Source organism: Eumetopias jubatus, unplaced genomic scaffold, assembly GCF_037043125.1.
Source record: "Eumetopias jubatus isolate StellerSeaLion01/CBP00866 unplaced genomic scaffold, mEumJub1_p1.0 scaffold_6, whole genome shotgun sequence".
Classification (NCBI taxonomy): domain Eukaryota; kingdom Metazoa; phylum Chordata; class Mammalia; order Carnivora; family Otariidae; genus Eumetopias; species Eumetopias jubatus.
In genome coordinates this window covers 121,071,506-121,084,184 of record NW_028274812.1, presented here as the reverse complement: position 1 = coordinate 121,084,184, position 12,679 = coordinate 121,071,506, and the positions used below count along the sequence as shown (strand labels likewise).

The window sequence follows — 12,679 nt, the reverse complement described above, 5'->3', positions numbered from 1 at the left end:
AGATTAAAGGCTCTCTCCCTCCTCTGCAACCCCATGATTCAACAACATCTCCCATGGGTTCTCAAAAGTTAAACTAAGTCTCCCTCCTACTTCCAACACAGCTGCCATAGGGTCTTTTCTTTGAAGGTTGGGAGAGGCCTCTGCGGGTGGGATGAGTGCTCCCGGCTGGCAGGTCTCCAGTTCCTGCCTGGCTGTCTCGCGTGTTAGCGCTGGGGCTTGACTGGCTGCCAGGGGGTGAGCCCTGAAGTGGTTTTCTGGGAAGGGTAGGTGCCTGTGTGACTCAGAACCAAGTTAGGGAAAAAACACGCTCGCTCAATCTCTGGCACCCTCCTGCCTGGCCTGGCTTTTACCATGAGCTCATGAAAGAGGAAGCTGGGCCAGGCAGACTGTAACCCTGCCTTCCCTCATGTTTTCTCTCCATGGCCTCATGGATTCCCTGGAGTGTCTGGGCCTCATGTTGCCGTCATCCTGGCTCCGGGGTGGCCCTGACCCTACCCTTCTATGACAGTCTCTCTTCCCAGACATTGGTCAGTTTTTTTCCTCAGGTTGGAAATCCCACCCCGCATAGAAGGGGATTGTTCACAAGGGGAGGCTGAGAATACTGTGTCCCTTGGGCCTGTTGATCTCCACCATGAACCATGACTGTTTGGGTTTGCTCCTGTAACCGCTGTATCCCTGAAACAGACCGAGTGGTGCTACCCCTGGGAGCCTGAACTAAGGGGTTGCTTGGGAGCTAGGGTTCCCCAATTCAGGAAAGAAACAGGGGGTCCCAAAGTACTGGACAGCTGAGCTACCCTCAGGGCTGCTTTATACTGAGACTTACCTAATACTTTTGGCATGCAGAATAATCCACTACCAGAGAGGCACATTTTATTTCAGTGGAAATTATGACAAGGATGGGCCACAAAGAACCTTCCTAACTCTCCTGCCCACAGTCCATCTTCTTTGTCTTCCCCAGAGCTTTCTGTTAAAAGATGGACTTGACCAAGTCAGTGCCTGCCTACTGACTTCTGTGCCCCAAACTCTCTGGTGGGGCTGCACTGGCTTCTCAACCTGAATCCGGGCAACTTCATCCAGGCTTTCTCTCTCAACTCCCACAAAGCTGTCCCAGTGCCCGAGATACAGTGGTAAGTCTGATTTTGTGCTTTTTCTCACATGTGCCTAACTCTTACCCACTGGACCCTTCACACATGAGGCTTCTTCTTTTTCCTCTCCATTCTCCTGAGTCTCCTGACTCCCGCATGCAGTATTAGTCCACCTACTTTGTACATAAACCTCTTGAGGCATCAAACACAATTATAGTCATTTGTCTATTGATCTTTTTTTTAAATGCATTTATTTATTTGAGAGAGAGAGCACTATCGGGAGAGGCAGAGGGAGAATCTCAAGCAGACTCCCTGCTGAGCGTGGAAGCTGACTTGGGGCTCCATCTCACAACCCTGAGATCATGACCTGAGCGGAAAACAAGAGTCGGACGCTTAACTGACTAAGCCACCCAGGTACCCCTGTCTATTGATCTTTCTGGTTCTATTACCTTTTCTGGTCACCACCACCAGATATTGTAATGAAGCCATTTTGATGCCAGGAAACTTTTGACAAGGCAAAAAAAAGTTATTAAATTGTCAGCGTTTAAAGAAAATCAGAAAGAAATGTATAAAGCCAATATTCTCAACCCATCCCTGTGAGTTGTGTTCATCCTGTTTCTGACTCCTACTCTTTCACATAGAATTTGCTAGTGCTTCGTGATATTGCCTTTTTATTAAAAGCCAAGCATTTTGAAGTATAGCTTACATATAGTAAAATGCATCCTTTTTAGGAGTACAGTTTGATGAGTTTTGACAAACTTGTACATTGTGCAAATGTTACTACAATCATGATATTGAGTATTTCCATTGCCTCATGTCCCTTTGTAGTCAATACCCTCTCTCTACTCCCAGCCCTCAGCAACTCCTGCTCTGATTTCCATTTTTGTAGTTTTGCCTATTCTAAAATGTCAGATAAATAAAATTATACTAGGCACTCTTTTGTGTCTGGATTCTTTTGCTCAGTATAATATCTCTGTGATTCTCCCATGTTCTTGCATGAATCAGTAGATCTTTCCTTTTAATTTCTTTATAGTATTCCATTGTATAAACATACTACATTTGGCTACTCTTTCACCATTGGTGGACATTTGTGGTTTTTTTCTTCTTTTCGGCTATTATGAGTAAAGCTACTGTGAATGTTTTATACAACTCTTTTTGTGGACATGTGTTCTTATTTTTCTTGAGAAAATATCTAGGAGTAGTATAGTTAGGTGTAGATTTAACTTTATAAGAAATTGCCATGGGAAAAAAAAAAAGAAATTACCATGTTGTTTTCCAGAGCAGTTTACCACTTTATTCTTTGACAGAACTGTTTAAGGAAGCTGCCTCAAAACATCTCTGTTGCAGGGGCGGCTGGCTGGCTCAGTTGGTAGAGGATGCAACTTTTGATCTCAGGGTGGTGAGTTCAAGCCCTACTTTGGGCTAAGTATAGCTTACTTAAAAAACAAAACAAACAAAAAATCCCTGTCTACCAAATCTGCCAAGTGAAAATTATTTCTTCCTAGAGAACAGGTTCTCAGGTTACCTCAGGGTACAGGGATGGGCCGGAATGCAGCTATCTCCTTGGTTAGCAGCCTCTCCCCTAAAGAACTGGCATGTCCTCAGGATGCTGCAGCAGTTTCCCTTGGATCTGCAGCAACTCCAGGAACATACCCTGCCTGCCCGCCCCCCCAGGCCACCATATGGCTCAGTATCTCTGTCTGCCTCGCTCCCCACTCAGTTTCTGCTACGTGGCTCTGCACAGGTCCCATGGCATCATGTACAGTAACACAAGCCCACGCTGTTAGGCTTGTAGGCACTGTTCTTTCTGACTGCTATACATAAATCAATTCATTAAGCCTTCACAAATCCCTACTATTATTATTTTTAAGATTTATTTATTTATTTGAGGGGGGTAGGGGCAGAAGAAGAGAGAGAATCCCCAGCAGACTCCCTGCTGAGTGTGGAGCCTGACATGGGGCTCAGTCTCACATCCCTGAGATCATGACCTGAGCCTAAATCAAGAGTCCTATGCTTAACTGACTGAGCCCCGCCACGGCGCCCCCCCACTATTATTATTTATACCCTCATTTTACAGATGAGGAAAATGAGAGGTTCAATGAGGCAGCTCCCTTTCCCAAGACTGCATAGCTATAAAGTAGTTCAAGAGTTAGATTGGAACTCTGGTCCACCTCCTTCCGAAACCCAGCAGTATGGCATATTGGCCAGAGAGTGGCGTCTGGAGCTATTTCACCTGGGTTCAATTCCATGTTCAAATTCATCTAGTATTCATGGTAAGCCTCTGAAAAGAGGGCCATTATAACATCTTTTTTTTTTTTACAAGTGAAGAGACAGCACAGAGGCGTTACATAGCAGGAGAGGGGCAGAGCTGGGATTGCCATCCAGGAAGTTTGGCTCCAGAGACAGAGCAACCAACCTCTGTGTTTTCCTGTCTCTCAACAATCCTCATTATTAATGTTATTATTTGGCTTGCTGCCCTGGCTCTTGGTGTCTTTGGGGTTTTACACTGCTCTGACATTTGCATCCTTGCTTGTGTCTCACTTTCCAACTCTGAATATGTTGTGCACCCAGCCCCCAGGATCGGATAACCTTAGTGGGCTGCCCTGTTGGCCATATCACTGGCCTCTTACCAGCCCTTGAGAACTGCCTCCAGCTCAGACAAGGATTCTAACCCAGCAGGTGAAGTCAGGAAGGTAAGTTATCTGCAGGGTGACCCAGGCCTAAGAAATCTCCTCCAGCAACTTACCTCAAGAGGATAAGGACTTGAGATCATCTCAAAGGATTATTTTTTTCCCTAAACAATTTTTGAGCTCTTTCAGACAATCATTCAACCCACTGTCAGGGCTTAGTACTGTACCTGACACGTATTAGGTACTCAACAGATTTTGATTGAATGATGAGTGAATGAATGAATAAAGAGACCCAGATTCTCTTAGTTTAGCTCTGTGCTGTTCCATGGGGTAGCATGTGACTATTTAAATTTTGATTAAAGAAAAATTGAAATTCAGTTTTTCATTTGCATCACCACATTTTAAGTACACAATAACCACACGTGGCTAGTGGTTATCATATTGGGAAGAGTGGATATAGCACATTTCCCTCATCATAGAAAGTTCTATTGGACTATACTGGGTTAGATGATGAGGTGAGAGAAGGAAAAATGGTGCATAGGGAAAACATTTATCACAGGCTGATGGCTTTACCTTGCTTTCAGCACTTTTAAAATAGTCTAGGTCAGTCCTCTGACCTAGTATGTTGCATACTACTCATTGAGAGGTCTAGGAGTCATTTCAGAAATCTGTTATTGAGAAACATATCTCTGATCATATCCATGACCCAAATTTCTGAGAAAATGAAAACAAGAGATTGAAGGAGGAACTAAAGCCACAGTGTTCTTTGTGTCATAGGCCACAGGAAACGAACCCATCCAAGATGCTTTGTGCCCGTTATTTCATCTGGTCCTCCTAGCAGCCCTGCAGGACACAGAAGGGCAGTGAAGGTAAGTGGCCGGAAGTCATGGACTTGTGAAATGGTGGCAGTTAAGTCCCCACACTCAAAACATCAGTAGACTGACAAATGTGTTCCAACTAAGAGCAGTAGAAAGCAGAAAAAATGGATAAAATATGCTTCAAGAACCTTATAACTCAGTGAAGGGAAAACAAGAGAAACACATAATAACTATAAAACCGTACATACACACACATGTATTTATATATTATATATATACACGTATACACTAATATGTATATATTATATACATTATATATGTGTGTAGACACACACACACACACACACACACTAGCATAATAACTAACATTTGTTTGGCATATTAGAGCTTACAGGTACTTTTCCTCAGCAAATCACTGTGATGAATGTCAAATGAATAGAATGTTGATACAGAAAGCAAGCGTTCTAGGAATTCAGAGCAGGGTGAGATCACTGCACGATGGGGTGAGGGGGGGAGTTTTGGTTGAGGCACAGAACTAGCAAGAATGCTGGGCAGTCCCACAAACCCGAATACAACTTCTGGCTTCCTGTATTACAAAGTTGCCAGATTCTCCATTGCTTCTAGTTTTTCATGAGATGATTATAAATTCATTTTACTTTCTAGAGGATAAAATGTTGACTGAGAGCTTAGTGGTCTGTGTTTTCTCTCTGATCCTCCATCCAACTGATCAACATATTAAAAAAAACAACAACAAACCTCCCACACATTTCATGTGATTCTAGGCACATAGAGTCACTTCAGCCCTCTAGATGTAAAAAGATTTGAGTTGCCTTTACTTAATTACCCTGTGATGAGCATCCTGTGGTATAGCTCCAACACCTACTCAACACTCAGGGTTATGTAATGTCAATTCTGCCCATAATTCCTGCGGTGCAGAATGCATAAAGCTCCTGCCCTGCATTCTGACTGGGCTTGTCTCAGTTCTCCTTGCATAATCATGGCCACCTTCCTGTTGGTAGTGATTTAGAAATGTCTTTCTAAGGTTCTGTGCACTTTGCCTCAGCTCCTTTAATTTTTTCTAAAGCTTCTTTCTTTCTTCCTTTGGATTTCTTTGGTTTCAAGCCACAGAAACTCATTATGGCTAACTTAAACAGAAAAGTTGATTATTGGGAAGATACTGGATAGCTCACAGAATCAAAGGAAGGCTAGAGAACTAGGCTTAGGGAACACAGCAATGAATGCAGCTCCAGGGGATTCAGTGGCAGGAATCAAGTCTTGCCCTTGCTATCTGCTGAAATGAATGAGTAACAATTAGATTTTTCCATCTCTCCCATTCATGTTCATCATCCCAAGCCCCAGCAGACGGAGTCTGATTAACCTAGTTTAGGCAGGAGCTAGGGAAAGGAAAGGACACCTTATCTGATAGTCATTACCACCGACCGCAAAGAGGTAACTCCCCAATGAATCCAGTGACTGTTGTCAGAGGAGGAGAGGGTGTGTGCTGGTTGATCAAACCCCAGAACATATCCACCATACCCCATTTTCTCTTCCTAACCTCCATTTCCAATTATCCATAATGGGAGTGACCAATATGTCTTCCAAGGTTATAGAAAAGATGTTTTTTAAAAATCCATTTGGGAGTGCCTGGGTGGCCCAGTTGTTAGGCGTCTGCCTTCGGCTCAGGTCATGATCCCAGGGTCCTGGGATTGAGAGCCCCGCATCGGGCTCCCTGCTCAGCGGGAAGCCTGCTTTCCCCTCTCCCACTTCCCCTGTTTGTGTTCCCTTTCTCGCTGTGTCTCTCTCTGTCAAATAAATAAATAAAATCTTTAAAAAAATAAAAATAAAAATCCATTTGTATTGGAATTTTTCCCAAAAGGTATTAATGGTTGGAGAAATTTGGCCTTGCCCCTCAGCAGTTGGGTAGGAGAATTAGAGAAGGTAATGTATGCAAAATGCCTGTTACAGTGCCTAGCATGTAGCAAGGTCCATTAAATGTCATTGCCAGCCCAGCCCTTCCCCAGTGGTTTGCAGGAGCCCGCTCATACCAGCTCACAAGCGCCACTCATTATATTTTTGGGGTTTTTGTGAGCCAATTGACATTACATTGGTAGCTTGAAGTTGACCTTGATGGGAATATTTACGCCGTGGAAATTGGAAATATTGCAAATGAGGACTTGCCCCCTACCTTACGCCCAAGGTAGTTGTTAATCATTTACCTGTACACCACTGCGTCCACTTCTTTCATCACAAAATGTGAGTAGAACCACGAAGGATTGAGTGTCAGTTAGGTTTAGATTCAACTCTGAGTAAAAACAACAATAACAACAGTAGTTTACTACATATAAGTTCATTCTCTAGATTTGGGTACGTAGTCTGGGCTTGGCTAGCAGCTCTAGTTTGTTACCTCACCACCCTCAAAACATGGCTTTTACTTCATGATCTAAGACGGCTGTTGTAGGGACCAAGGGCCGGCCGCCCCAAGATAGACCAGTTTGTCATGAACATTATTTTGAGTTAAAAGCGATCAAAATGCAGCCGATTAGGAGAAGCTCTTCACCTCTCCCTCATGGCCTGATTGTACAGAGAGAGCTCTTTTGTCCCAAAGAGAGCTATTTACAGAGATTCCTCTTTACCTAAGAAACTTATCTGCAAAATAGGGAGACCTTTGTTTTCTAAATACCTCCTTTCACCTTCCTGCTAATGGTTTTTCACTCCTTTGTATCCTCAGACACTACTCCTCTCCCAAGCTCATGTAAGTGTCATGTTGCCTCATTGTCTTTGGAATTTCATACGCTATCAAATTTGATTTTCTCTTGTTAATCTTTCTCACATCAATTTGATTCTTAGTCCAGCTAGAAGGACCTTACAAGGCAGAGGAAATTCTTCCTCCTTAACACTGCTCAAACTCCAGATTACAGCCAGTAGGGAAGAGAAAGGCAAAGAAACACACTCTCCTTTCTATTAAGGCCATTGACAGAAGTAATGCACAACATTTCTGCTTATATGAACTAGGTTGAGGTGATGTCACTTAACCATACCTAGCTGCAAGGGAGGCCTGAGCATGTTTATTTACTCCACGCAGCCATGTGCCCAGCTGGAAACTTGGAAGAAGGAGCGAGTGGATACTGGGAGGCAGTTGGCCATCCCTCCTGTCTCCAGCTAGAACCCAGGACTTGACATTTACTGACCACTGGCTTATACTCACCAACCTTTGTCCCACATTTTTCCTTGAGCTCTTCTTTCCAGTGTATCCCTCTTTCTTTTTAAAAAAGATTTATTTATTTTGAGAGAGAGAGAGAGAGAGAGAGAGAGTGCACGCGCAAGCAGGGGAAGGGGCAGAGGGAGAGGGAGAGAGAAAAACCCAAGTAGCAAGGAGCCCAATGTGGGACTTGATCTCATGACCCTGAGATCATGACCCAAGCTAAAACTAAGAGTCGGGTGCTCAACCAACTGCGCCACCCAAGCGCCCCTCCAGCTTATTTCTTAACTCCAGCAAATGGAAAGCAAAACCAGCCCTCGAGCAATAGCAACTGCCCTGACGGGACCTCCTGCTGGCCCAGACCACCCAGACCAGTTTGAGCCTAACCCCCAACTCACACCCCCACAGAGGGATGATGGAATGATCTCTAGAATGACTTACGATTACCTTTACCTCATTATAATACTAAAACCTCCACCCAAGGAGGAGCCTCAGTCTCATTTACATAACATACAATGTATGTATAGGCATGTTTCCTTAAGGCTTAGGCATGGCCTTATGCCCACCTCTGCATTTGATGACAAGGCTTCCCTATCTAAATACTCATCCTAACCCTAAATAGAAGGAACTCGTCGCCCTTGCTCAGGGAGTCCTATCTTTGGAAGCTGTTCCCCATGATCTCCTTAGTTGCTGCAAATAAAGTTTCCTTTGTAGGGCAACCTGGTGCAGCTTCTGATTCACCGAGGAGTGAACTCACGTGGGTTCCAGTTATACTCTCATTAATTGGCAGGACGTAGGAAAGTATAGATGACAGGGGAAAGTCCTGCTGGTGTGATAGGAATGTGTGTGGTTTGTGGAACTCTGAAGGAGTTGGCTGGAATAGAAAATTAGAAATACTGAAAATGAGATTAAATAAACAAGATGGAAGCCAGATCTCAGTGAGGGTCCAGGAAAACAGACAAAAGGATCTTTATCTGATACCATTAGAAACAGGAGGCATTGAATTTTGGGTAGAGGAGTTGTACAATCAGAGGCATTTAAAAATTTTTAATCTGGCACTTACATGCTAGACATGTTGAAGAAGGGTGGAAAAACAGGAAGCATCAGGCAGGGCAGAGGGGAGTCTGATTTCACAATCCAGCTGCAAGGTAGGAGTACATCTGAGAGGCATTTGCTAGACAATGTGTTCAAAGTGATGTCTGGCCTGATAGGGAGTTTCAGGCTGGGACGGCCAAGACACAGCATTGACAGTGTAAACAGAGCAAATCTGCCTTGGTAGGTATTTTGATTGGGTCACTTAGAAGCAGAGCCGGGCACGGGACTTTTGTTCAAGGGACTGATTGAGGGAGGAGAAGGAGAGTGAGGGAAACGGGGGGGCAGACGGGAAGAGGCTGAGGCTCTTGGCACAGATGGCACAAGAGTGGGCTCCAGCTGGAGGCAAGGGGGCTGGTGTTTTGTAGCCCCACATCAGGCCGTCATTGACCCAGGTCTGCCCAAAGTATGTGTAAGGGGGGAAAGTTTGGCTCCCCTTTGGTCCAGGGCAATTCATCAGAAAAGGGGACACCTATGTGTGGTTATTAGGCCACGTGCTTGGGAGTCATGAGTGGACCAGCTGCTAAAAAGGATCTGAGCGAGGCCCAGACAGCATCTGTTTCAGTGGGTCCATTTTGGGTGTGTTGGACTTGAGGTGGCGAAGAAGTAAGGTATTGGTGTATGACTAGTGGGAAATGGGAGCTACCAGACAGGAGTTCATGTAGAATAGAGCTAGCTAGGCAGAGACTGGCGTGAGGGACTCTGGCACACAGGTAATAGTTTCAGCAAGAAAGAATGAGCTCTCGAGGGCCATGGAGACAGAAAGGGGAGTAAGCCTTTGTAAAGTAAGTTGGTTCTACCCTAGCGGGAAGGTAGGTGGGAGAAGAGGAATCAATGAATAGAACGAAGCAGAGATCAGCAGAAAGGTATGTTCGTGTGGTAGTTGAACTTCTATTATCACTGGAAGTCAAGGGAAGAAGACAATGGAGAAGAATGAGAATGGAGAAAAAGTTGAGGTGTTTTGTTTTTATTTTTTGTTAGTTCAGATGTTGTTGGTGAGAGAACAACTTCTCAGCAGAACTGTCTTAGAAACCACGTGGTGCGAGCTAGTAAGGCTTTCCATATTTAATGACATTCCGTTGCATAAGAAAGGAGTTCTTAACTCCTCTAGGGCACTTCCTGCTTCAGTTGATATGTGCTCACTCTATGTTCTGGTTACCTAATGTTGCCTAACAGATTACCCCAAGACTTAGCAGCGTGAGACACCCTTTGTTATGTTCATGGGTTCTGTGGGTTAGGAATTTGGATAGAGCACAGCTTGTCTCTGTTCCTTGATGTCTGGGGCTTCAGCTGGAAGGCTCAAAAGCAGGGCCCCGGAATCATCTGCAGGATTCTTCTTCTTCTTTTTTTTTTTTAAAGATTTTATTTATTTATTTGACAGAGAGAGACACAGTGAGAGAGGGAACACAGCAGGGGGAGCAGGAGAGGGAGAAGCAGGCTTCCTGCCGAGCAGGGAGCCCGATTCGGGGCTCGATCCCAGGACCCTAGGATCGTGACCCGAGCCGAAAGCAGATGGTTAACGACTGAGCCACCCAGGCGCCCCCATCTGCAGGATTCTTCTCTCACATGTCTGACAATCGATGCTGGCTATTGGCTGGGGGCCTCAGTTTCTCTCCTGGTGGTCTAGGTTGGGTTTTTCCTGCACGGTGGCTGGGTTACTGAAAGAAAGAAGCAGGCATGAACTGTATTCTTTTTATGACCTCACCTTTTTTTATGATCTACATTGTTCTTCCTGTACCCCGTTGGTCAGTGCGGTCACAACCCTAGCCAGATTCAAGGGGAAGGAACATGACCCCACCCTGGAGTCTGTAAAATGACAGAAGAGCAGGGAGGGGAGGGCCGCTCATCTTTGGAAAATGCCATCTGCTATACTCTGCAAAGCTCTCCATTTACTTCTTATGACTGGCCCCTTTATTCAACAACCGTCAATAATAATAGCAATGGAAGGAACTACCTGAGGCTTAGAGGGGTAAGTGTGCCAGGCCAGAGGACTCAGCAAGAGCTCTGCTGTGACATGGACCCAGGGCTTCTGGGTTGATGCTACTTTTATTAAGAACTGGATGCCTCCAAAGAGCAAATAAAACTTGTGGAGACTGGGACTGTTTCTTCAGTGCTCCTGCTTCCTCCATCCTCACAACTGCTCAGGGTCAACAACAGAGATCCCTCAGCCACTTACCGATTGACTGGTCCTGCATTTGATACACCCATTTAATATGATGATTTAATGTAATTTTGTATCTCTTTGGAGAGCAGTCAAGGGCTAGGACACAGACCCTAATGCTGCATTCAACTTCCTGGCCGGAAGGCCAGGATGACGTTGCTTTTCATCCCTCTGTGCTAGCAGGAAGTAAGGCAGCACCCATGTCAGGAGTGCAAGGTGAGTGGGAGATGCCAAGGAGCATTCAGGTAGAGCAATTAGATGGTGATCTGAGGTAACTGCGTAGCGAGAGCAGAGCAGGGAGGCTGGAAGGGAAGCGGCTGAGGCAGTTCCTGTGGGTCCAGCTCAGAGACGGGAGGGGAGCCAATTTCCGCCCCCGTCCCCAACTCACATCCCAGCCCTAAACATGCTTCACAGCCTCAGGGGGAAACTCTGGCAAAGGATCCTGTAGGGGTGGCAGGGGTGCTTATCATGATCAGGAGTGGGTGGGATCAGATCTTAGAACTTACATCAGGTCTCAATTTTCCAGACCTTGCCTGTGCCCTGCCACCCTTTCCGCCCAAACCCATCTTTGACTTTATCTCTTTAGAAATGTCTTCGGGCTAGCAGTTTCTTTCTCAGAGATTGCAGATCAGGAAGGACCTTTAGAAACCACAGTTTCCACTTCCGCTGTAGGGGCAGAAAGCATGGGGCAGCCCAACCCCTCGACGCCTGGGAAGTAACAGAGGACCAAAGCTGGCTCTGTGTTGTAGGACTACTGCCCTTACCAGGTCCCTGCTGTCCTGCACCTGCTCTGCAGGGCCCACGCAGGGGGTCTTTATGCCTCTGGTTTCTCCCCATCCTGCTTGTCTCTGCTAAAAGGTGTGTTTTCCCTACTCAAGCCCCCTGAAGGTAGCTCCCTGTCACTTCTCATCTGACCCCCAATTCCTTGGCCTCACCTTCATGGACCTTGGTGGACTGGCTTCAGCTCTATCATTTGTGAGTCACCCTTGCTGCTTTGTTCCGGCCCCACCAATGTGCTTATTGCTCTCTCCCACATAGGAATTACTCACTGCTTATGTCACCAATCCCTCTGGAATGTGCTCTCTCCTCCATGACACCCATTCTCTCTGCATCATTTATTATTTTGTGTAAACTAACAATGTTGTTTTTCCCCCTCTGATAATTTAAACAATACATGTTTGTTGTAAAAAATCTGTAAAATGGAGGCACCTGGGTGGCTCAGTCATTAAGCGTCTGCCTTCCGCTCGGGTCATGATCCGAGGGTCCTGGGATTGAGCCCTGCATCGGGCTCCCTGCTCAGCGGGAAGCCTGCCCCACTCCCCCTGCTTGTGTTCCCTCTCTTGCTGTCTCTCTCTCTGTCAAATAAATAAATAAAATCTAAAAAAAAAGAAAAAAAGAAAATCTGTAAAATGAAAAATGTATACAAAAGAAAATTGAAAGTACCCAACATTCTGCAACCTGATTTTAACTAACAGTACCATTTTGGTGGGCTTCCTTCTAGTATTCTCCTCACCAGAACTCCTTCCTGCCTCAGGCCTTCGTGCATGCTTATTATTCCTTCTACCTAAAAGTCACTCTCTCTCTCCCTTTCCCCTCTCCCTGCTCCCCCTCTTCTCTTCCCTCTTCATTCTGTGAGTAAATCAACCATGTGTATAATCATGAAGGTCATTCTTGCGGAGAAATCTTTCCTCTAC

At 45.4% G+C, this 12,679-nt stretch overlaps 1 long non-coding RNA gene across 3 annotated transcripts in view; it reads left to right on the top strand.

Moving 5' to 3' along the window:
• LOC114199246 (uncharacterized) overlaps positions 1-12,679 on the top strand; it is a 56,910-nt gene that overhangs the window by 793 nt on the left and 43,438 nt on the right. For 2 of the 3 annotated variants that reach the window (XR_015768371.1, XR_015768372.1), the window contains exons 2-5: positions 959-1,127; positions 1,349-1,499; positions 2,433-3,778; positions 4,493-4,584. This is a non-coding gene — a long non-coding RNA (uncharacterized LOC114199246). The remainder of the gene's footprint in view (positions 1-958; positions 1,128-1,348; positions 1,500-2,432; positions 3,779-4,492; positions 4,585-12,679) is intronic. The other variant, XR_015768373.1, reaches the window with a different exon arrangement.